Source organism: Sciurus vulgaris (genome assembly GCF_902686455.1).
Source record: "Sciurus vulgaris genome assembly, contig: HiC_scaffold_586_arrow_ctg1, whole genome shotgun sequence".
NCBI classification, from domain to species: Eukaryota; Metazoa; Chordata; class Mammalia; order Rodentia; family Sciuridae; genus Sciurus; species Sciurus vulgaris.
In genome coordinates, this window is record NW_027632437.1 from 995926 (window position 1) to 1022530 (window position 26605).

The window sequence follows — 26605 nt, forward strand, 5'->3', positions numbered from 1 at the left end:
AAATGTATAAATGCATTCTACTGCCATGTACAAGTAATTAGAAAAAATAAAATAAATTAAAAATAAAATGTTCCCAAATGTCATTTTAAATCCCTTATTTTGCTCTTCCTCACAGCCATTCATGTAATAAATTTGATTTTATTAAGTACAGCAAGAACAGGCACATATTGAAATTAGAGTTTCTTGAATTAACACAAAGAAAAAATAGCATGTACTATTGCTTACATCAAGAAATTGAACATTAATGATGCCTTGAGAACACCTTCATGCCCTCTTCCTCTTAGTACCATTCCATAATGTCTGAAAATAAGTACTCTTTTCCTTTTCTGTATAGTACTACTTATCCTTTTTTTAAAAACAAAGCATGCAAAAAATAAAAGGGAAGCATTACTCCCTCTGAACTTATTTATGCAAAAGGTGCAGGATAAAATGGAAGATGTGGGTTTGTCTCTGACCCTGACCTCACCCCAGCCTCCTGGTAGCTGATAGGAGAATTTTTGAGGTAAATCTAGAAAAGGCTGGAGCAGGATGCAAAGTTGGGGGCTGCTATGAGAGGCAATGAGAGTATAAGTGGTATGAGGTAGCAAAAGAGCAAGTAAGGGGAGAAATAAAACTGGTGACCAGAGGAAAGCTCAAATGGAGCAGACCAGATGGTGTAACAAGGGGAGAGTTAGTGGGGAGTATCAGCATCTAGACAGGTGGAAACAAGAAGGCTGGAGTAAAAAGAATGGCATCTCTTGTGCAGTTCTCCAAGCTACAAGCAGGTAAATTGTTTGCACTCTATTTTTTTCCCACTCTCACTTTCCAAGGGGCATTCCATCTCAAAACCATTGAAAGGGGCCTCCTGCTGTCACTCCATTTTCTGATTTCTCCCAATTGGTATTTACTTTATCTTCTTTCTCCTGTTCTTCCTCCTCTTGTGCATATTGTTTATTCCCCTCTTCATACTCTGCAGGTACTATTTCCTCCTCAGCCCCCTTCTTAGTCTCCTCTACCACTTCTTTATTTTTCTCTTTCCATTTTGCTTTGTCCTTCAGGTCCTTGGTGGTAATTAGACAACCGCCCTGTGCTTTTCTCTGAGATGGAGCTGGGGTTCTGTTTGTACTTGTGTGAAAACTGGGTCCCATCATCCAGGTGAAAGGTCCTAGCCTGCACAATGTGGTGGCAGCTGGAGGAAACTATCCCAGTGGTAAAATCACCAGCGGTGGGTCCCAGTTAGAGCATTCTCTTATAATCATTTTTCCTACTTATTTTCTAAGGGTATAATTAATGGTTCCTATTATGCTCCTGAATAGAAAGTGCCATGCTATTTTCTAAAGGTACTTTAATTTTTACCTTACCACAGCAGGCCTGACAATTCCAATCACTTAACTCCTGGGTGACCATTGGTTTGTTGCATGTGTGTGATTGCTTTTTTTTTTTTTTTTTTTTTTCTTCCTGGTGAGTATACAATAGTCTTTTAGCTTGAATTTTAATGTCCTTAAATATTATTGCTTTATACTCATATTCTTTTTTTATAATTTTAATGTTTCCTCCTTTGTAAAATCTTTTGAAGTTTCTCATCTGTGCTGTACTCTGTTGAGATGTATTTTTTCCCAAAGAAATGGTTGAGAGTGGGTTTCTCAATCTCTTGTAGTAAATCACAATTGGCAATCACAACCCAAGGGAAGGAGAAACTTCCTTTCATGGTATTGTCAAGCTGAGAACCTCAAGGATTGTACCTTGTTTCTCACCTTTATTATATAGTCTTATAAACTTTTGTGTCAAGTAGGTGTAGGGCAGGAAGTGTCATGAGTATCTTTTAACTTTACACAGGCAGCTTGGAATTCTGGTGTACAAATGAAATGTTTTATTTTTTTCTTTTTAAGGCCTAATACAGGAGTTTACATATTAAGCTAAAATTAAAGACCAGCATCTGACTGTTTTAGTCAGATTTTTTACGACTGTCACAAAAATTCTATACAAGCACAATTTTAGAGAATGAAGAGTTTATTATGGGGCTAACAGTTTCAGAAGTCTCAGTTCAGAGATGGTTGGCTCCATTCCTTTGGGACTGAGATGAGGCAGAATATCATGGCAGGAGAGTGTGGTGTATAAAAACATTTGAGAAGATGGTGCAGGGAAGCAGAGAGTGCTCAGCTCAACAAGGATGAAAGATAATCCTTAAAGGCCGGCCCTTAGGGATCCTTCTCCTCCTGCCACACTCTACTTGCCTGGATTTATCATTCCATCCCTAACTGAGGCTTAATGCACTGAATAGGAAAGACTCCCATAACCTAATAATTTAATATCTAATTCTTCTTGCATTTTCTCATGCATGAGCTTTTGGGGAAAAATTAATATCCAATCATAGCACTGACATTTACAGGAACCTATGTACCGGTCTCTAGTTCCTGACTTCTGTAAAGCTTAAGATAGTCTTGTTTAAATCTGACATCAAAATTCAGGTACATTGGATAATCTGGAATCCCAGATAGGTGACATGTTTACAAAACTCAGTCATTGTAGTGAGTACCTCATATCCACATGAGATGAGGTGTTTTACTGCAGTAATATAGTAATTGAAAATCTGAGTTCGTAGGTGGGGTTGGCTATTGGCAGATAATCCTCATATTGAGAAAGGATTTCTTAATCCACTCATGACCCTCAGCTAACAATTTTGATAGAATTCTACTCAAAAAAATTAAATCTCTTTGGAAGAAAACCCAAAACAATCCTGGATTGTTAATTTTGTATTGAAGTCCTGTCACTCAAGAACAGTAATTAGGAATACCTTATCAGAGGAATGCAAAGGAGCTCATCTCTTAAAATTGTACTTAACCAATCATTGTCACCTGGCATTATTATTAGTAAAGTATATGGATTTGGTACTCTTGGATGAATATCTGAAACTATGATACTTTTAGCTCTCAGATCTTGCCCAAATTAGTATGCATCAGTTGGTTTTAATTTTTTTCTTTTTTTTAAACAGAAGATTGTGTTATTGCAAGGTGCTTGGCAAATACAACCAAATCCATCTTTTAAGAACTCATCCACAAGATATTTCAACCATATTAATATTTCACTTTTAAGTATATATTGTTGTATATATTGTTTCTTTATACTTTTAAGTATATATTGTTGTATATATTTGTACAGGGTAAAGTAAAGAAACAATATCCTTAAACAAAATATTGTTTGAGAAAATATTTGTCATCCTTCTCAGTGTCCCTTTGAACAATATAGCCTTATTTATTTATTTATTTATTTATTTATTTATTTATTTTGACCATGGATTGTACCCATGTATCCATATCCTCAGCACTTTATATTCTTTTTTCTATTTTGAGTCAGGGTGTCACTAAGTTGCTTAGGGTCTTACTATTTTGCATAAGGTGGCATTGAAATTGAAATCCTCATGCCCCCTCCTCCCAAACAGCTGAGATTAGGGGTATGTGCCACTGTGCATGATTCAATCATTTCTTTAAGTAAAAACATCACAAATTGATTTTTGTTTTTAAAAATTGAATAATTTTTTAATTTTTCTTCACATGAAAATTATTTTAATGTATAAAAGGTTGATATTTTTATATCTGCACATAACATATAAATATCATTTGATCCAATTGATTTTGTTATCTTCTCATTTCTCTTGCTCTTCTCATTTATGGTAACTATCCTGCTCTGATAATTGTTTTAACATTCAAACATTCTTTTGACCTTAATATTTTCTTAAATCTGAATTTCAGCTCAAATGAACTTTGGTAAATATTGAACTCTACCATCTAATGGATACTTCATAAAATATCATAAAAAGGAATACTATTACTACTATCCACATTGTTTTTGGTTTTATGACTTAAGATATGAAAAACTCATACAGTGTTATGTACACATTTGAAAAAATCTAAAAAAAGATTAGTATTGAGGCAGGCAAGATGGTGTATTAGAGTGAGGGAGCATTTCTCCCAGCTCACTTACCCAGAACTCAAGTGTTGAAAATAGTACTTCTCCCCTCCCCCTCGGGTCGCGGGCCTGGAGCGGCCGGGAGGACCGGGTCGGCGGCGGCTCCCGGAAAGCAAAACAATCGCGGCGCCGCGGGGCTGAGCGCCGCGAAGGGCCGGGCGCCATGGGGCGGGCGCGCGCGGGGCTCCCCGGGCGCCGTGGCTAGCACGCCGCCTCCCCGCCGGGCGGCCGGGACGCGCGCGGGAGCCTCAAGGCCGGCCGCCGCGGACGCCGCCCGGCATGGAGCAGTGAGTGACGGTGGAGCGGAGCTGGAGAAGGTGCTGCTCAAGTTCTCGGGCTACGCGCAGCTGTGCGAGCGCGGCCTGGAGGAGCTCATGGACTAGCTGGCGGCCTCAAGCAGAGCCACGGCCAAGATGCTGAATTATCAGGGACACTTTCACTTGTTTTGACACGGTGCTGTAAAAGAATAAAGGATACTGTTCAAAAGTTGGCCTCAGACCACAAAGACATCCACAGCAGTGTCTCTCGGGTTGGAAAAGCCATTGACAAGAACTTCGATTCTGACATTAGCAGTGTGGACATCGACGGCTGCTGGCAGGCGGACAGCCAGTGGCTTCTCAACGAGGTGATGGTGGAGCACTTCTTCAGGCAGGGGATGCTGGACGTGGCCGAGGAGCTCTGCCAGTAATCTGGTCTTTCTGTAGACCCAAGTCAGAAAGAACCATTTGTGGAGGTAAATTGAATATTAGAAGCATTGAAAGTCAGAGTTCTAAGACCTGCCCTGGAGTGGGCAGTGTCAAACCGAGAAATGCTCATAGCTCAAAACAGCTCCTTGGAATTCAAGCTGCACCGACTGACTGTACTTTATCAGCTTGCTGATGGGTGGAACTACAAATCAGCGAGAGGCACTGCAGTATGCTAAGAATTTCCAGCCATTTGCCCTGAATCATCAAAAAGACATTCAGGTGCTGTTGGGAAGCCTCGTGTACCTGAGACAAGGGATCGAGAACTCGCCGTATGTGCACCTGCTGGACGCGAACCAGTGGGGAGACATCTGCGACATCTTCACGCGGGATGCCTGCGCCCTCCTGGGGCTGTCTGTGGAGTCCCCGCTCAGCGTCAGTTTCTCGGCAGGTTGCGTGGCGCTGCCCGCTCTGATCAACATCAAGGCCATCATCGAGCAGAGGCAGTGCACTGGAGTGTGGAACCAGAAGGATGAGTTACCGATTGAAGTGGACCTTGGTAAGAAGTGCTGGTATCACTCTATATTTGCCTGTCCCATCCTTCGTCAGCAAACAACAGATAGCAACCCATCCATGAAATTGGTCTGTGGTCATATCATATCACGAGATGCCCTGAACAAGATGTTCAATGGCAGCAAATTAAAGTGTCCGTATTGTCCAATGGAACAGAGCCCAGAAGATGCCAAACAGATATTTTTCTGAAGAAATGAATTTAGTTTGCGGTTTGTACGTGAAACTGACTTGTGGGTGCACTTCAGAAGAGAACATTCCATCGAGTGCCGCCAACCAGGACTCCGTGTCGCACAGCCGGGCTCCAGAGACTGCGGCTGGCGTGCACAGGAGGGCGCCTGCGGGGTGCATGGGCTAAGCCGGTCTCCACTCTGATCCAGTAAACACCAGCAGTCTCCAGTGCAGGCTTTTCTACTTAGTCATTCAAAGGTTTTTTACTCAGGAGCAGAAACAGAAGCCACGCTCTCCGCCGCGCGCTTGTGTCCCTCCTGCTTCACTTTGGTCGTTTCTTGATGATTGTCGGCCTTGAGAATGTTTGTGAAAAAGCTTTCTTACTGGTTCTGTGCACATGATTAGATGAAAACCCTTCAGAGAAAGTTTGACACACTGAATTGTGGTTACGAACCTACTCTTGCCTTCTTTTCCTTTGTGCTTGGGTGGAGAGGAACCTGCCATAGAGCCCACTCTTGCTTTCTGACATGCTCTGCTCCGGCCTCACCCGGAGGTTAACACACCTGCCGTGAGCTCTTTCTGGCCCCAGCAGGCTGCCTATTTAAAACACCGTGGTGAATTTGGCAGGCTAGTGTGAGAAGTCTTCCACCAGAACAGAGTGGAAGGAATATTATTATTATTATTTTAACTTTAATTTGCTAAGAGGTGCTTGTTTTAAAAATGTGTTCAATAAAATGAGATTCTGAAGTTAGCAGTGTCCTCTTGGTCTGGTAGCCCTGTCCTGGAAGCCTGTCTTCAGGACCGGCCGCCTGCCGCACCTGTACTCGACAGCAGCGTGGTGCCGCCTGTGTGTGCGCCGTGCTGCCACTGCACCTGAGGGGAGGAGCGGCTCGGGCCCCGCCGCAGCCACCACGGACCCTCACTGGGCCTGTGACCCGCTTCATCCTGTGGAGCAGGGTGTCCGCGGCTTCTCCGGGTTGGCTCGGGAGACTGTTGGTGCCTCTGGACCGAGGCTGTGCCCTGCTCAGGCGAGGCATCTTCACCGAAGGCACTGTCCAGAAAGAGCCATCCGCGAGGGCTTGCTCGGAGTGAGGAGTCGTGGCGAGGAGGGCGCAGCTCCCACGTGGACCCATGAAGCCGCTCCCTCGGAGGACATCACGTGGAGGTCACCAGATCTGGCACGTGTTCCGTCTGACGCGGAGCTCAACACCAACACAGGAGTGCTCTCACCGGAGGTTCAGAGGAGAGTGGAATCAGATGCGGTGCTTCCTGCAGCAGCCGCAAGTGGACTTGGTTTGGGGGGAGACGACAGGTTTGGGTTGGCAGCCTTGTCAGGGACGCCAGCTGGGGGCGTGGTCCTGAAATGTCTCCTGGAGCCCTGGGGTCTGTGTGCGGAGGAGGCAGCTGCTGCAGGCGAGCTGGCTGTGCCGCGGGCTTGTTCCGGGGTGGGAGGCTGTTCGAGCCCCTCCACGGCAGCAGCGAAGCAGGAGCCGGAAGGAGCAGGCAGTGCCGGCCCCTGGACCGGCGGTCCTCTGTGTCGCGGTCGCCTCTCCTCCTCCGCGTTTCCTCTCTAGGCCAGGCCTCTCCGTGTTCACGAGTTTGGGTCCACTCCTAAGGCCACGGGCCAGAGCTCTGCCGTGTCCCTCTCAGTGCAGGGAGCCCAGTGGCCTCTTGCTGTGCAGCTCGTGAAACTCTGAAAGGGACGAGCTTTAGCGAGCAGCGGCTTCCTGTGTGGGCCTGTGGTCCCCGGCCGTGGCAGCAGTTTGCACTCCTTCACGCCTCTTGACCTTACACCCCTTGGAGACCGAGCGTGCGGGAGAGGCCAGACTTAACCAAAGAAGCTGTGGTGCCATGTTCTGGCCCTCCTGCTAAGGAAGCGCCTTCCCGGCAGGGCTTGGCGCTGGTGGCACTGCACCTCAGCGGGCAGAGGATGCCCTTTGTCCCCTGCCTCTGCCTGGCAGTGCGTTGAAAGAGTTTCAGAATGGCTTCTTACGCTCCCTGGGGAGCCATTGCCATTTGCCAGTTGTGAACAGTCCTCGGGACTCTGCTGGCCTGGCCAGACCTTGCAGCCTGCCTGCCTGCCTGCCGGGCCAGCTCCCTCTGCCCTGGGCTCAGCCGTTCCCACACTTCCTCCTGGGCTCGGGCATCGCAGAGGCGTTGCTGTTCTGTGGACGATCATGAGACTTTGGACACATCAGCTAACGGGTATTGGTGCCTCTACCTAAAAATGTCAAAGAGCCACCTTGTCTTCATGGGGTGTGTCTTGTGAGTGTGTGAGCATTTAATTGAAAGTAGAAGGTTGTGAGCACTCTTATTTTTATTTTTCTGTAGCAGCAAATGTGAACAGACACTAAAACCCACACAGGCCACGTGGCCAAGGGTCAAGTTCAGTGTTCTCCTGCCAAGTCATGTCCACCTCCCTGGGTGGTCTCGGCCACATAGCCGTGGAGACCGCAGTGACAAGGGCTCTTGGTTTTTCTGCACTGGACGGGCTGCTGCCCATCTGACAAAGTGGACTGGTGGCCTCTGGTCAGTCTGTTTCCTCCACAGATTCAGGTTGTCTTCAGGGAAGGTGTGGAGGCCTGGCTTGGTCAGTTTCATCGCTGGGACGTGTGAGGGGAGCACAGACCAGAGGCCTTTCTCCACTGGGCTCTGCGACTTTCACTTCGCCTTGGGTGCCCGCTGAGCCGCGGGGGCGTCGGCAGGCCTGGGGCAGCTGTTTTGTGGTTCACGCTTCCTGGACTCCTTGCTGGACTGTAGTGGAGTAGATACCAAAAATAGAGTGACAAGTGTATTTTAATAGCAGAGGAGGCACTTAGTCTTAGGGTGAGGTTCCCACTGTTGGTTTTATTTCAAGATGTAATAAAAAATAAATTTTGTTTTTAAGACATTTTTAAGCTGCAGTTGTAAACTAGCAGCACAGGCTTCGTTGACTTCCAAAGAGGCCGGAGCCCCCGCAGCACTGCAGCCGGCGTCCCGTGTCAGGGGAGGACCGCGCCTTCCTGAGCTCGGCCGGTGGGCCGCTGGGGTTGGGTGCCTGGCCTTCTCTGTGTGTACTGGGGGGAGGGACAGGAGCCGGGCGTGGACTCCTGTGGTCGCGGGGGAGGCGAGGGCAGGCGTCGGGTGGCTTTGCCAGGGCCACAGTGTGTGGGCGTCCCTCCTTGGTGTTTCTGAACTTACGTGAAGGGTTCCTCAGGTCGTCTGTTCAGATGGCTCAGGATCGTGTTTCTCTGGCTTATCCTGTGCTCTTGGTTCTATGGTATTTCTATGACTATGTAACGAGAATAGTGTTGCACTGTAATCTATCATATAGAGCTATATGTACGGACAGTTTCGATCTGTTTTTTAAGAGATGTATCCTGTTTGCAAAGGCATGATAAAGTCGCATCTTATAGATTATAGGCAATAAAGCTAACAATAAACCCTACTTTCCACAAACCGTGCTCATTTTCTGTTCGTTTGATTTTGGAAAAAGTCGAGCATATCTAGTAGTTTCAGGGATTTCATTTAACTTAAAAAAAATTCTGATATATTTAATTTATAAATTTCAGACTGATAATAGAGTTTTGGAAAACTATAAGAAAAGCTTTGTTTTGTGTACTCCTATGTGAAACACATGGCTTGTCCTGTGTATATTTTTAACAATTAAAGAAATGCACATTTAAAAAAAAATAGTACTTCTCTCTGAGGTTTCAAGTGAAAAATCTTGAGACTGGAGGGTCAATGTGCTCATGCTGAACCAGAAACTGTTCAACTCATTAAATTGATCCAAAAAAAAGTTACAGCAAGCTTACCAATCATCATAGAAGAGCTGAACCAGGATTAAACTTAAGAGTAAACAACAGCTGTTCCAATGGATAGTGGAAACCCAGATTTGGGAGATTATGACTAGGCATGCATAAACCTCTCTGAGCCTAGCAAAGACTTAACTGAGATTTAAAAACCCAGGGAAAAGAAGAAACCAAGAACATTTGGGGAGGTAGAGAGAACCCAACTCTCTCCAATTCTTAGAGTTCTGTGGCTCAAAGGAGCTTATAAGGCCAGCTACAATGAATCAGATATTTGATGTGGTGAGTTTCAGGGTACATAGCTCTGTGATTAACTGCCTGACTGGTTCTGGGCACTTCCAAGACCACAGCACCCACCTTTCCCTGAACCCACCTAGTTCAGCACCTACTGAGTCCCTGGTTTCCACCATTTATAGTGCCCTACCTGTTGCTGACACCTGCCAATCTTCTGACATCCAACTGCTCCTGGTTTGCCCTATCTGTCTGGTGTCTGTGGACACAATCAGCCTGGGTCCTCTGGACCACAGAGACCCAGTATTCTAAGCCCCCAAACCTCACACCCTGCCCACTGCATGACCAATTATGCCTGCAATTTCACTGATTGGCCCATAGGGCAGAGTGCCAGTCTGCAATGTCCCTGCCAGTTCAATCTGACCCAGGCACCCACGTTGCTCTCTGACCCACAGGCAGCCCCAACCAGCCCAATATTTCACCACCTGAAGTGCCCAGTCCATCACAGGTTGACATCTGCCAGGCTTTAGAGGAATATTAATTCAACAATGCCAGAAACTCACCACAAAATAAAGCAATGAGAACCTAATTAAAACTAAGTCCCTGCAACCAGGAACTCCACATATGGGACCTTCTCTCATAGAGCCCAATGCAGAGCACACAGTGGTAATGGGTACACAGCTCTTCCCATTTCACCCTTATCTATCTCACAAGAAGAAAAGTTTAGAAGTCTTAGAATCCAGCTGGCAACATGGTGAGCAACACAATAAAAAGGAAGGGCTTGAAAACCCACAGCCCGTATCCCACACTCAGTTCACACCTCAAGAAGAAACAAAATCAGTCGGGGACAGAGCAAACACATATGCTCACTATTTGTCCAACACAGTCAAAATGACTTCATAATTTCTTAACTTTTCATCCAGGTTTTTCAGTTTTTTTTAAATTTTTGGTTATGTTTTATTTTGCTTTTGTTGTTTTGATTTATTTCAATATAAACCGATTGGTTCAAGAACACCTATACATATAAAGAGTTGTTACTCTTCCTAATTTCTAGTCTTTTTGTTGAAGGTTATTTTTCATGGCCAGTTTTTTGAGGGTTAAGGTTTTTGATTAGCATAGTTTGATTTTGTTTTGTATACTTTATTCCACCACTGTATTCTCTATTTTTCTTTTCCCCTCTCCATTTTCTATTGTGAACAACCAAATTCTATCCTGCTCTTCCTTTATATTCTTTCTTCTATTTTTGTCTCCCTCTTCCTCATTATCATGACATCCTATGTTACCATTTATTGCACTCTACCCTTTAAAATCGCACACATTTTCTACCTTCCTATCTCCTTATTCCACAACCAAATGGATCCTTAACACCTCTTTATGATACTTGATGTATATAATATATTCCCCTACCACCAATGCCAGAGCAGTAATTAATATGGCAGAAGTCATAGACAACACCTATTGTTTAAGTTTGTGCCAGACATAATTTATGATTACTTACTTTTTTACTAATGTAAATCACTGATCCTTCTATTTCTGCATATTATACCAAGTAACACTGTAGATGTCAAAATAGGAACTAAGTACCTAATCTACTGCTGTATATTCTTGGCATAGATTTTTACTATCATTGGTCTCTGCCCCCAAACTGTGAGATGCTTATTACATAGAGGGGCACTATAGACTTATAAAGTAGAAACTCTACTGCTTCAGATCCATCCAGATAGATGGGTGGACACACAATCAATATGAAAAATGAAGGAAAAAACATACCAAACAACAGAATACCTGAACAACAGATTTTATTGACACAAAAATGGAGGAAAGGCCAGAGTTGGAATTCAGAAAGTTCATGGTTAAACTGATCTATGAGAAAAAAAGATGACAAAATCAATGAATTAAGAGGAAAAATACAAGAATTGAAAGATAACTTCAATAAGAAGATATAGATCCTGAAGAAGATTTAATTGGAAATTATAAAAATGAAGGTAGTAATAAACCAAATTAAAATCCAATTGAAAGCATTACCGGCAGACTAGACCACATGGAAGATAGATTATCAGGGTTGAAGACAAAGTATATTATCTTAAAAAACAATGACTACAGATAAAAGATATTAAGGGACTATGAACAGAAATTTAAAGATAATGGTTCTGAACAAAATACTGTACAATCTTAACAATAAAATAACATCAGGAAATTTCCAAAATCTTAAAAACAAAATGGAAAATTAAATATAGAAAGCATACAGAACTCCAGATATACAAAATTGCATAAGGCCCATTACAAAGCACATCATTTTGAAAATATCTAACATACAGGAAATATAATCATACAAGCAACAAGAGAAAAAGACTGGTCACATTTTGAGGAAAACCAATGTAAATTTCAGCTGATTTTTTTAACCCAGATCCTAAAAGATAGAAAGTTTTAGAATACTATATATCAAACTCTAAAGAAAATGGATGCCAACCAAAAATACTTTATAAAGAAAATTAAGGTTTTGATTTGAAGATAAGGTAAAAAATTTCCATGAAAAAGTTTAAAAATTCACAACCTAAAGCTGACACCACAAAAGATATTCAATGAAATATTTCAAAAACACATGGATCTAAAACAAAAAAAAGCAAATCAGAAACAACACTAGAAGAATACTCAAAAGAGAATCATTTCAAGTTAAAAACTAGAAATAAACCAAAATGATAAAAAAAATTTTAAAAAGCATCTTTCAATAATAACACTGAACACAAATTGTCTAAATTCATAAAAAAAAGCCATAGACTTGCAGATTGAATTGAAAAACAAGACCCACTTATATGCTGTCTCACAAAGACTTATGCATAAAGAAATACATCCACAGAATGAAAGTGAATGTTTGGGGAAAATATATTATTCATGTTGTCTTCATAAATAAGCAGGGATTTCTATTCCCATATCAGATAAATTGGACTTCAAAGCATCGTTAAACAAAGAAGGCCATTTTATTCTGCTTAAGGGAATCATACAAGAAGAAAAATCAGTCATGGATATGTTCTAAAAGGAGCATATATAAAGCAAACTTGGCATATACATCAAGCAAACTTTCCTTAACATTAAGAATCAAATAGGCCAAAACAATAATGCTGGGTAAACTTAACATGCCCCTCTCAACATTAGATAGACAATTCACACAATAAATAAATAAATATGCTAAAAAAATCTAGACTTAACAGACATATATAGAATATTTAATTGATTAATGACTGAATATACCTTCATCTCCACAGCATGTGAAACATTTTGAAAAATATAATTAGAATTCAATGATAAGACAAAAAGTAGAAAATACTCAAATACCTGTAGACTAAATCATTGCACATAATTTTATTGAATGATGAATGGATTGCAGTATGAATTAGTAGTGAAATAAAAACTACTTAGAAGTAAATGATAATGGTGGTACAACATGTTATATCCTCTAGACCACTATGAAGGAGGCTAGAAGAAGAAAGTTTATACTATTGAGCTCCTTTTTGAAATAAACAGGAAGACACAAAAAATGAACTTACAGTACATCTTAAGGACCTAGACAAAGAAGAACAAATCAATAACAATATCAATAGATCCCAGGAAATAAAATCAGAATTCAACTCAATAAATTTGACCTTATAAAAACAATTCAAAAATCAATGAAAAAAGTTAGCTCTTTGAAATACTAAACAAATTTGATAAATTTTTAGCTCAGCAAAGAATAGGAAAAGAGAGAACAATGTAAATTTTTAAAATCCACAATGAAAATATCAACACAAGCCCTACATAACTAGAAAGGAGTATCAGAAAGTATACTGTTCTTATACTCCAGTGTGTTAGAATATTCCTAGATATGTATGATCTAACCAAACTGAAACAGAAGAATCTAGAAAATTTGAAGAGATCAAATTCTAGTAATTAAATTGAAGAAGCCATGGAAAAATCTAACAAAAAGAAAAATCTAGAACTGAGTAAACTCTCAGCCAAGTTCTACCATGCTTTTAAAGAACTAACATCAATCCTACTCAAATTTTTGCACAATATAGAAAAGTAAGGAATGCTTTCAAACTAATTCTATAAAACTAAGAGCCCCCTGATACCAAATTCAGAGAAAGTCACATCAAAGAATAAAAACTTTATGCTGATGTCGTTGATGAACATAGATGCAAAATATTCTTAATAAAATACTGGTAAATTGCATACAAAAACACATTAAAATGATAGGTACAGTTATTAGGGGGAATGCTTTCAGTTTATCACCATTTAGAATAATATTGGCCTTAGTCTTAGCATAGATGGCCTTCACAATGTTAAGGAATGTTCCACTATCCCTATTTTTTCTAGTGTTTTGAGCACAAAGGGATGATCTATTTTATCAAATGCTTTTTCTGTATCTATCAAAATAATCATGTGATTCTTGACTTTAAGTCTGCCGATATGGTGAATTACATTTATTGATTTCAGAATGTTGAATGAACCTTGCATCCCTGGGGTAAAAACCACTTGATTGTGGTGCACTATCTTTACTTTTTTATTATAAACAAATGGGATACATGTTGTTTCTCTGTTTGTACATGGAGTCAAGCCATACCATTTCTATAATCATAAATTTACATAGGGTAATGTTGTTTGATTCATTGTTATTTTTTCCCTTCCCCCCACCCCTCCCACCACTCTTTACCCTCTATACAGTACTTCCTTCCTCCATACTTGCCCCCTTCCCTAACCCTAACTCTAACCCTAACACTAACCCTTCCCTCCCCCCCATTATGTGTCATCCTCCACTTATTAGCGATATCATTCGTCCTTTGGCTTTTTGAGATTAGCTTATCTCACTTAGCATGATATTCTCCAATTTCAACCATTTGCCTGCAAGTGCCATATTTTTTTCATTCTTTATGGCAGAGTAATATTCCATTGTATATATATGCCACAGTTGCTTTACCCATTCATCAACTGAAGGACATCTAGGTTGGTTCCACAATCTGGCTATGGTGAACTGATGAGGAAAGAACATTGATGTGCCTGTGTCTCTGTAGTATGCTGATTTTAAGTCCGTTGGGTATAGGTCAAGGAGTGGGATAACTGGGTCAAATGGTGGTTCCATTCCAAGCTTTCTGAGGAATCTCCATACTGCTTTCCAAGAGTGACTGCACTAATTTGCAAACCTGCCAGCAATGTATGAGTGTACCTTTTCCCCCACATCCTCGCCAACACCTATTGTTGCCTGTGTTCTTGATAATCTCCATTTTAATTGGGGTCAGATGGGATCTTAGGGTAGTTTTGATTTGCATTTCTCTTATTGCGAGAGATGTTGAACATTTTTTTCATATTTCTGTTGATTGCTTGTACATCTTCTTCTGTGAAGTGTCTGTTCATTTCCTTAGCCCATTTGTTGATCAGATTATTTGTATTCTTGGTGTAGAGTTTTTTGAGTTCTTTATATATTCTGGATCTGGAAATTAGCGCTCTATCTGAAGTATGAGTGGCAAAAATATTCTCCCACTCTGTAGGCTCTCTCTTCACATTGCTGATAGTTTCCTTTGCTGAGAGAAAGCTTTTTAGTTTGAATGTGTCCCAGTTGTTGATTCTTGATTTTATTTCTTGTGCTATGGGAGTCCTGTTAAGGAAGTCTGATCCTAAGCCAACCAGTTGAAGATTTGGACCTACTTTTTCTTCTACAAGATGCAGAGTCTCTGGTCTGATTCCAAGGTTCTTCATCCATTTTGAGTTGAGTTTTGTGCAGGGTGAGAGATAGGAGTTTAATTTCATTCTGTTGCACATGGTTTTCCAGTTTTCCCAGCACCATTTGTTGAAGAGGCTATCTTTTCTCCATTATATATTTTTGGCTCCTTTGTCTAGTATGAGAAAATTGTATTTATTTGGGTTTGTGTCCATGTCCTCTATTCTGTAGCTTTGATCTACCTGTCTATTTTGGTACCAATACCTTGCCATTTTTATTACTATTTCTTTGTAGTGGAGTTGAAGATCTGGTATTGCCATACACCCTGCTTTGCTCTTTCTACTGAGGATTGCTTTAGCTATTCTGGGTTTATTGTTTTTCCAGATGAATTTCATAGTTGCTTGCTGTATCTCTGTAAGGTACATCACTGGGATTTTAATTGGAATTGCATTGAATCTGTATAGCACTTTTGGTATTATGGCCATTTTGACAATATTAATTCTGTCTATTCAAGAACATGGGAGATCTTTCCATCTTCTAAGGTTTTCTTTAATGTCTTTCTTTAGTGTTCTGTAATTCTCATTTAGGAGGTCTTTCACCTCTTTTGTGAGATTATTTCCCAAGTATTTTATTTTTTTTTTTTGATGCTATGGTGAATGAGGTAGTTTTCTTTACTTCCCTTTCTGAAGATTCATCACTTATGTATAAAAATGCATTGGATTTATGAGCACTGGTCTTGTAACCTGCTACTTTACTGAATTCACTTATGAGTTCTAAAAGTTTTCTGGTGAAATTTCCAGGTTCCTCAAAATGTATAATCATGTTATCAGTGAAAAGGGAGTTTGAGTTCTTCTTTTCCAATTCGTATACCTTTAATTTCTTTGGTTTGTCTAATTACTCTAGCTACAATTTCAAGGACTATGTTGAATAGAAGTGGTGAAAGAGGGCATACCTCCTTGTTCAAGTTTTTAGGGGGAATGCTTTCCATTTTTCACGATTTAGAATGATATTGACCATGTGCTTAGTGTAGATGGCCTTTACAATGTTAGGGGATGTTCTCACTATCCAATTTTTTCTAGTGTTTTGAGCATGAAGGGATGCTGTATTTTTTTGAATGCTTTTTCTGCATCTATTGAAATAATCATGTGATTCTTAACTTTTAGTCTGTGGATATGGTGCATGACATTTATTGATTTCTGGATGTTGAACCAAACTTGCATCTTTGGGATAAAACACCCTTGATCGTGGCGCACTATCTTTTTAATATATCTTTGTATGTGATTTGCTAAAATTTTGTTGAGATTTTTGCGTTGATGTTCATTAAGGATATTGGTCTAAAATTTTCTTTCCTCGATGTGTCTCTGTCTGGTTTAGGTATCACGGTGATATTGGCTTCATAGAATGAGTTTGGGAGGGTTCCCTCCTCTTCTATTTTATGGAATACTTTGAGGAGTATTGGAATAAGCTCTTCTTTAAAGGTTTTGTAGAATTTGGCTGAGAACCATCTGGTCTTGGGCTTTTCTTTGTTGGTAGGCTTTTGATGACCTCTTCTATTTCACTGTTTGAAATTGATTTATTTAAGTTGTGTATATCCTCCTCATTCAGTTCAGGTAATTCACATGTCTCTAGAAACTTGATGTCTTCAAGGTTTTCAGTTTTGTTGGAATATATATTTTCAAAATAGTTTCTAATTATGTTTTGTATTTCACTCTTGTCTGTTTGATATTTCCTTGTTCATTTTGAGTTTTAGTAATTTGAGTTTTCTCCCTCTCTCTCTTTGTTAGTGTGGCTAAGGGTTTGTCAATTTTGTTTATTTTTTCAAAGAACCAACTATTTATTTTGTTAATTTTTCCGATTGTTTCTTTTGTTTCAATTTCATTGATTTTGGCTCTGATTTTAACTATTTCCTGTCTTCTGCTACTTTTGGTGTTGGTCTGCTCTTCTTTTTCTAGGGCTTTGAGCTGTAATGTTAAGTCGTTTATTTGTTGATTTCTACTTCTTTTGTTGAATGCGCCCCATGAAATAAATCTTCCTCTAATTACTGATTTCATAGTGTCCTAGAGATTTTGATATCATGTGTCTTCTTTCTCATTTGCTTCTAAGAATTTTTTTATTTCCCTCCTGATGTCTTCTGTTATTCATCATATAATTGTGTATTTTTTTAATCTCCAGGTATTGGAGAAGTTTCTGTTTTTTTATTCTGTCATTTATTTCTAATTTCAATCCATTATGATCTGATAGAATACAAGGTAGTATCTCTATCTTCTTGTATTTGCTAACAGTAGCTTTGTGGCATAAAATATGGTCTATTTTAGAGAAGGATCAATGTGCTGCTGAGAAGAAAGTGTATTTGTCCTTTGTTGGATGATGCAGTCTATATATGTCCATTAAATCTAAATTGTTGATTGTGTTATTGAGATCTATGGTTTCTTTATTCAATTTTTGTTTGGAAGATCTATCCAGTGGTGAGAGAGGTGTGTTAAAATCGCCTAGTATTATTGTGTTGTGGTCTATTTGATTTCTGGAATTGAGAACGATTTGTTTGACATACATGGATGAGCCACTGTTTAGGGCATAGATATTTATGATTGTTATGTCTTGCTGATTTATGCTTCTCTTAAGCTGTATGAAATGTCCCTCTTTATCCCTTCTGCTAACTTTGGCTTGAAGTCCACATTATCTGATATGAGGATGGATACTCCAGTTTTTATGATGTGTCCATGTGCATGGTATATTTTTTCCCATCCTTTCACCTTTAGTAAATGGGTATCTCTTTCTATGAGATGAGTCTCTTGCAGGCAACATATTGTTGGATTTTTCTTTTTAATCCAATCTTCCAGTCTATGTCTTTTGATTGATGAGTTCAGGCCATTAACATTTAGAGTTATTATTGAGATATGATTTGTATTCCCAGTCATTTGACTCATTTTTATTTTTTGACATGATTTAGTTTCTCCTTTATTTGGCTATTCCTTTAGGCTAGTTCCTCCCGTTGCTGATTTGCATCATTGTATTTCATCTCTTCCTCATGGAATATTTTGCTGAGAATGTTCTGTAATGCTGGCTTTCTTTTTGTAAATTCCTTTAGCTTTTGTTTATCATGGAAGGATCTTATCTCATCGTCAAATCTGAAAGTAAGTTTTGCTGGGTATAAGATTCTTGGCTGGCATTCGTTTTCTTTCAGGGTTTGGTAAATGTTGCTCCAGGCCCTTCTAGCTTTTAGGGACAGGATTGAAATATCTGCTGATATTCTTATTGGTTTCCCCCTGAATGTAATTTGATTCTTTTCTCTCGTGGCCTTTAAAATTCTGTCTTTATTTTGTATGTTAGGCATTTTCATGATAATGTGCCTTGGTGTAGGTCTGTTGTAATTTTGTATATTTGGAGTCCTATAAGACTATTGTACTTGGTTTTCCATTTCATTCTTTAGATTTGGGAAATTTTCTGATATTATTTCATTGAATAGATTGTTCATTCCTTTGGTTTGTTTCTCTAAGCCTTCCTCAATCCCAATAATTCTTAAATTTGGCCTTTTCATGATATCCCCTAATTCTTGTAGATTCTGTTCATGATTTATTACCATCTTCTCTGTTTGTTCAACTTTGTTTTCAAGGTTAAATATTTTGTCTTCATTGTCTGAGGTTCTGTCTTCCAGGTGTTCTATCCTATTGATTATGCTTTCTATGGAGATTTTAACTTGGTTTATTGTTTTCTTCATTTCAAGGATTTCTGTTTGTTTTTTAGTATCCCTAACTCTTTACTGAAATGATCTCTTGCTTCCCGTATTTGGTCTTTTAACTGTTGATTGGCGTGATTATTTAATGTGTGCATTTGCTCTTTCATCTCCTCCTTCAATGCCTGCATTTGCTCTTTCATCTCCACATCACTTCCCTGATTGATTTAATTATGTACATTCTGAACTCCTATTCTGACATTTCTTCTGCTGTTCTGTAATTGGGTTTTATTGATATAGTATCTAGGTTTGTTTCGGACATTTTCTTCCCTTGTTTTCTCATATTGGTCAGATATCAGTGGGACTCTGAGATATTGCAGATTTCCTTTATTGGCTTATCGTGTCCCTGTAGATTTCCAGTATATCACCTCCCAGCCTTCAGTAGCCTGAATTGTTGGAGGAACTCGATAATGCAGTGCTTCTGAAGAAAGCTGCCCCTAGCCCACTGCTGGTTTCAGGGATTGTAACTGCCTCTGTGCGGAAAGGCTCTCACTTGGCGGCCCGCTCCGAGAATCTGCCCGTGGAAGGAGCCCACCGTGGGAGGGTGCAGGGCTGCCTGGGGAAGACTTATGTGCCCTGCCCTGCTCTGAGTAGCCACCCCTGTCCAGGCCTCCTTCCTGAGCCAAGCTTCACCCCACTATATTTTTAATGTATTTTTGTCTGTGATTTGCTAAAATTGGTGAATAATTTTTGCATCGATGTTCATTAAGGATATTGGTTTGAAATTTTTTTTCCTTGATGTGTCTCTGTCTGGTTTAGGTATCAGGGTGTTGTTGGCTTCATAAAATGATTTTGGGAGGGTTCCCTCATCTTCTTTTTCATGGAATAGTTTGAGGAGTATTGGAATGAGCTCTTCTTTAAAAGTTTTGTAGAATTCAGCTGAGAACACATCTAGTCCTGGACTTTTGTTTGTCAGTAGGCTTTTGATGACTTTTATTTCATCACTTGAAATTGATCTTTTTTAAATTGTGTATATCTTACTGGTTCAGTTTAGTTAATTCATGTCTCTAAAAACCTGTTGATGTCTTCAAGATTTTCTGTTTAGTTGGAGTATAGATTTTCAAGAAAGCTTCTAATTATGTTTTGTATTTCAATCGTGTGTGTTGTGATATTTTCTTCTTCATTCCAAATTTTAGTAATTTGAGTTTTCTCTCTCCTTTGTTTTGTTAGAGTGGTTAAGGGTTTATCAATTTTGTTTATTTTTTCAAAGAACCAACTATTTATTTTGTTTATTTTTTCAATTTTTCCTTTGTTTCTATTTCATTGATTTCAGCTCTGATTTTAACTATTTCCTTTCTTCTACTATTGGTGTTGTTCTGTTCTTCTTTTTCTAGGACTTTGAGCTGTAGTGTTAAGTCACTTATTTCTTGATTCTTCTTCTTTTATTGAATGTGCTCCATGAAATAAGTCTTCCTCTAAGTACTGCTTTCATAGTGTCCCAGAGATTTCAACATGATATCATTGTTCTTTTTTACTTCTAATAATTATTTTTATTTTCCTCCTGATGTCTTCTGTTATCCATTTAATATACAATATCATATTATTTAGTCTCCAGGTTTTGGAGTAGTTTCTGTATTTTTTCTGTCATTTATATCTAATTTCAATCCACTACAATAACTAGAATTCAAGGTAGTATCTCTATCTTCTTGTATTTCCTAACATTAGCTGTGTGGCATAAAATATGGTCTGTTTTAGAGAAAGATCCATGTGCTGTTAGAGAAAGTGTACCCGCTCTTTGTTGGATGGTATATTCTATATATGCCCATTAAGTCTAAATTATTGATGGTGTTATTGATACCTCTGTTTCCTTTATTCAATTTTTGTTTGGAAGATCTGTCCAGAGGTGAGAGAGTTTGTTCAAATCACCTAGTATTACTGCATTGTGATCTATTTGAAAGCACTCCCCTTAAAAACTTGAAAAAGGCAGGGATGCCGTATTTCACCACTTCCACTCAACATTGTCCTTGAAACTAGCCAGAGCAGTTAGACCAAAGTAATTAAAGGGTATGAATAGGAAAAGAAGAACTCAAACTATCCGTATTTGCTGAAGACATGATTATATATTTAGAGGAAGTGACAAATTTCACCAGAAAACTTTTAGAACTCATAAGTGAATTCAGGAAAGTAGCAGGTTATAAGATCAGTGATCATAAATCCAATGGATTTTTATACATAAGTGATGCATCTTCAGAAAGAGAAGTTAGGAAATCTACCCCATTCACAGGAGACTCAAAGAAAGTAAAATACTTGAGAATCAATCTAACAAAAGAGGTGAAAGACCTCTACAATGGGAACTACATAACACTAAAGAAAGACATTAAAGAAAACCTTAGAAGATGGAAAGATCTCTCAAGTTCTTGGATAGGCAGAATTAATATTGTCAAAATGGCCATAATACCAAAAGTGATATATGGATTCAATGCAATTTCAATTAAAATCCCAATGATGTGCCTTAGAGAAATAGAGCAAGCAATCATGATATTCTTCTGGAATAATAAGAAATGCAGAATAGCTATAGCAATTCTTAGTAGGAAAAGTGAAGCAGAAGGTATCATAATACCAGACCTTCAACTGTACTACAAAGCAATAGTAACAAAAATGGCATGGTATTGGTACCAAAATGGACATGTAGATCAATGGTAAAGAATAGAGGACATGGACACAAACCCAAATAAATACTATTTTCTCATAATAGACAAAGTTGCCAAAAATATACAGTGAAGAAATTATAACCTGCTTAACAAATGGTGCTGGGAAAACCGAAAATTCACATGCAGCAGAATGAAACTAAACCCCTATCTCTCACCCTGCACAAAAATCAACTCAAAATGGATCAAGAACCTTGGAATCAGACCAGAGACCCTTCATCTTATAGAAGAAAAAATAGGTCCAAATCTTCAGCAGTCCTAGGATCAGACTTCCTTAGCAAGACTCCCATAGCACAAGAACCAAAAGTAAGAATAAATAACTGGGATTGATTCAAACTAAAAACTTTCTCTCAGCAAAGGAAACTATCAGCATTGTGATAAGAGAGCCTACAGAATGGGAGAAAATCTTTGCCACTCTCACTTCAACTAGAACACTAATTTCCAGAATATATAGAGAACTCAAAAAACTCTACACCAAGAATACAAATAACCCAATCAACAAATGGACTAAAGAAATGAGCAGACACTTCACAGAAGAAGATGTACAAGCAATCAACAAACATATGAAAAAATGTTCAGCATCTCTAGTAATAAGAGAAATGCAAATCAAAACTACCCTAAGATTCCATCTGACCCCAATTAGAATGGCAATTATCAAGAATACAAGCAATAATAGGTGTTGTCGAGGTTGTGGCAAAAAAGGTACAGTAATACATTTCTGGTAAGTTTGTAAATTAGTGCAACTACTCTGAGAAGCAGTGTGGAGATTCCTCAGAAAGCTTGGAATGGAACCACCATTTGACCCAGCTATCTCACTCCTTGGCCTATACCCAAAGGGCTTAAAATCAGCATACTACAGAGACACAGGCACATCAATGTTCATAGCTGCTTAATTCACAATTGCCAGATTGTGGAACCAATCTAGATGCCCTTCAATTGATGAATGGATAAAGAAACTGTTGTATATATATACAATGGAATATTAATCAGCCATAAAGAATAATTGAATTATGGCATTTGCAGGCAAATGGATGAAATTGGAGAATATCATGCTAAGTGAGATAAGCCAATATTAAAAAACCAAAGGACGCATGATCTCGCTCATTAGTGGATGATGACACATAATGGTGGGAAAGGGGCAAGAATGGAGGAAGGAGGGACTCTATAGAGGGAAAAGAGTGGTGGGAGGGGTGGGGGAAGGAAAAACTAACAGAATGAATTAAACAACTTTACCTTATGTAAATGTTTGATTGCACAATTTGTATGCCTTTTCTCCGTGTAGAAAGAAACAACATGTATCCCATTTGTTTACAATAAAAATAAATAAAAAAAGAAAAGAAAAACTAAAAATAAATAAATAAAATAAAATGATAGGCCACCATGGTCAAAACCAAGGCAAACATCATTCTAAATGGATAAAGTGAAGTCATCCCCACTAAAAAGAGGAAGAAGAGCAGGATGTCCTCATTTACCAATTTTATTCAGCATACTCCTTGAAACCCTGGCAAGAGTAATTCATCTAAAGCCAGAAATTAAAGTGATATAAGTAGGAAAAAAGTGTTCAAACTATGTGTTTTTGCTGTCAACCTGATTCTATACATAAAAGTCCCAAAACTTCAACTGATAATTTTCTAGAACTCATGAAGAAATTCAACAAGTAATGACAAACAAAACAAATATCCATAACTCATCCGAATTTCTACACATCAATAATGAATCTGCTACTATAGAAATTAGGAGAACTGACCCATTCACAATAGCCTAAAAAAAAAAAAAAAAAAAACCTACTTAGGAATCAATCTCATAAAGACTTGAAATACCTCTACAATGAAAATCATTTAACAGAGCTGTAGTTAAAAAACTAAATAGGCATGAAAGCAAATGGAACAGAATTGAAGATGCATATTTAAATTCCACATAAATATAGTTACCCCATATTACACAAAGGTGTTAAAAGTGTACACTGGAGAAAAGACAACCTTTTCAACAAATGATGCTGAGAAAACTGAAAATCCATATGTAATAGAATAAAAGTTAATACCTATTTTTCACCCTGCACAAAACTTAACACTAAGTAAACCAAAGACCTAGAAATTTTACTAGAAACACAGAACCAACTAGAAGAGCAGTTAGGCCCAGATCTCCAACACATTGTACAGGAACTGATTTCCTGAACAGGGATCTAAAAAATAATAATAATAACAATAATAAATTAGATTGTCCCAAAATAAATACCTTTACACCAAAAGAAACATGAAGACAGAACCTATAGAATGGGAGAAGAATTTTGCTACCTGTATATGTTGTTAATTTCTAGGATGTACTATGAATTCATAAATCTTACACAAACCCACAAAAAAAAGTCAATAAAGGGACAAAGGAACTGAGCAGAACTTTCACAAAGAATAGAGAAATAATCGACAAATATTTCAAAAAATGTGCAACATCTTTAGAATGTATTAGAGAAATACAAATTTGTATTAGAGAAATACAAATTAAAATACAAATTTAATTTGTATTAGAGAAATACAAATTAAAAGTGTCGGAGATTACATCTCAATCTGGCCAGTATGGTAAGTATCAAGAATATAAGTGTTCATGAGGATGTGCAGAAAACAGAATGCTCACACATTGCTAGTGGGACTGCAGATTTTTGTAAACCCTCTGGGAAGGAATATGAATATTCTTGAAGAAATGTATCCACCATTAAAATGAGAGAACCCACTCCTTAATATATACCCATAGTACGTTAAATTCAGAATACTACAGTGACACAGCCACATTAATATTTATAGCAGCACAATTTAAAATAGCTAAGTTATGAAAGCAACATAGGTGCTCTTCAACAAATGAATGGATAAAGAAATTGGGGCATATATACCCAATGCATTGTTAATGCAGCCATAAAGAAGAATGACTCCATGACTTTTACAAGTAAATGGATGGATCTAAAGAATATTATACTAAGTGAAATAAATCCATTCCCAAATTCAAAGGTTTATTTTTTGGCTGATATGTTAAATATAAACCACAAAAAGTGGGGAGGGTAAGAAAAGTTCATAAGATTAGACAATGGTGATAAAAAGAAGGGAGGAGGATAGAAATTGGAAAGACACTAGAATACATCTAACATAATTTTCCTAAGTATACATGTCAAAATACTTAAGTGAGTTCCACCATCATGCCCACCCATAAGATAATTGTCATTCTAAGTAGAATAGAATATATCCCATACTTGTATAACTTCATGAATATGCTTTCTACTGTCATGTAGAACTAAAAAGAACTAATAAATTTAAATAAAAATGACAATTGTTTGAAAAACTAGTTGTTTATCCTGTTATAAACATTATATAATATATACATGTATCAAAACTTTAGTGAATAAATATGTATAGTTTTAATTTTATATATTAAAATAATTTTAATTTGAAAAAAAATTCAAATGGGATTGTTTTTGCTATTTGATGTTTTAATAACATGCATAAATACCATAAAATATTTGAACTCAAATTCACTAGTAAATGTTTCCTTTATGTGGTCAATCTCATTGCCTTTCAAAAGTTTCTCTAATCCCACTGTGGTCTTGGAATAGCTAAAGAAATTGTTACATTTTCAGAAAACCCAACTCCATCCCAAAACTATTGAATCAGTTTCTTAATTTCAGTAATCTCTGATTCATGGTTGTGCAATTTTATCTGACAATTCCCTGCACTTTGATTCATTGTAGACAAATGGGGCACAACTTTTCATTTCTATGGTTGTACACAATGTAGATTCACACAATTCACATAATAATACATATACACAGGGTAATACTGTCTCATTCTACTATATTTTCTTAACCCACACCCTCCTGCCCCATTTTCCTCTACATCATACAAAGTTCCTTCATTCTTCTCTTTCCTCCACCATCCCCCCTCATTATATATGCTCATTGACTTATCAGAGAAAACATTTGACCTTTGGTTTTTTGAGCTTGGCCTATTTTACTTAGCATGATAATTTCCAACTTTATCCATTTATCAGAAAGTGCCAGAATTTTACTCTTCTTTATGTCAGAGTAATATTCCATTGTGTATATACCACAGTTTCTTTTTCCTTTCATCTATTGAAGGTCATCTCAGTTGGTTTCACAACCTATTGTGACTTGAACTTCTATGAACATTAATGTTACTGCATCAGTGTAGTAAGCTGATTTTAAGTATTTTGGGTATAAACTGAGGAGTGGAATAGCTGGGTCAAGTGGAAGGACCACTCCAAGTTTTCTGAGGAATGTCCATATTGCTTGTCAGTGCGGCTGCACCAATTTGTAACTCCACCAGCAATGTATGATTGTGCCTTTTTTGCCACATCCATGCCAACAATTATTATTGCTTGTGTTGTTAATATTAGCCATTCTAATTGGAGTTCGATGAACTCAGGATCATTTTAATTTGTGTTTCTCTAATTACTAGGAATGATGAGCACTTTTTCATATATTTGTTGATCACCTGTATATCTTCTTCTGTGAAATCTCTGCCCAGTTCCTTAGCCCATGTATTGATTTGTTTATTTGTATTTTTGGTGTAAAGTTTTTTCAGTTCTTTATATACTGTGGAGATTAGTGCTGTGTCTGAAGTATGTATGGGAAAGATTTCCTCCCACTCTATAGCCTTTCTTTTAACATTATTGATTGTTTCCTTTGCTGAGAAAAAAGCTTTTTAGTTTGAATTTATCCCATTTATTGATTTTTGCTTTTATTTCTTGCACTATATGTGTCTTGTTGAGGAAATTTGGTCCTAAGTCACCGTGATGGAGATTTGGGCCAAATTTTCTTCTATTTGGTGAAGGGTATCAGGACTAGTTCCTAGATCCTTGGTCCATTTTGAGTTGAGTTTTGTACAGGGTGAGAGATAAGGTTTTAATTTCATTTTACTGCATATGGATTTCCAGTTTTGCCAGCACCATTTGTTTAATAGACTATCTTTTCTCCATTGTAAGTTTTTGGCAACTTTGTCTAGTATGAGATAACTGTACTTATGTGGTTATGTCTTTGTGTCTTCTATCCTCTTTACCATTGGACTTCCTATTGTGGTGCCAATACCATGTTGTTTTTGTTACTCTTCCTCTATATTACAGGTTAAGGTCTGGTATTGTGATATCTC

The 26605-nt window shown here is 38.3% G+C and overlaps 1 long non-coding RNA gene and 1 pseudogene across 2 annotated transcripts in view; both read left to right on the forward strand.

Moving 5' to 3' along the window:
• The window catches only part of LOC306652428, a 40592-nt gene that overhangs the window by 9033 nt on the left and 4954 nt on the right, over window positions 1-26605 (forward strand). The window lies entirely within an intron of this gene.
• LOC306652429 (E3 ubiquitin-protein ligase RMND5A-like) lies at window positions 728-5497 on the forward strand (annotated as a pseudogene). Its single transcript has 2 exons — window positions 728-764; window positions 3985-5497. The product of its transcript is annotated as an E3 ubiquitin-protein ligase RMND5A-like (transcript).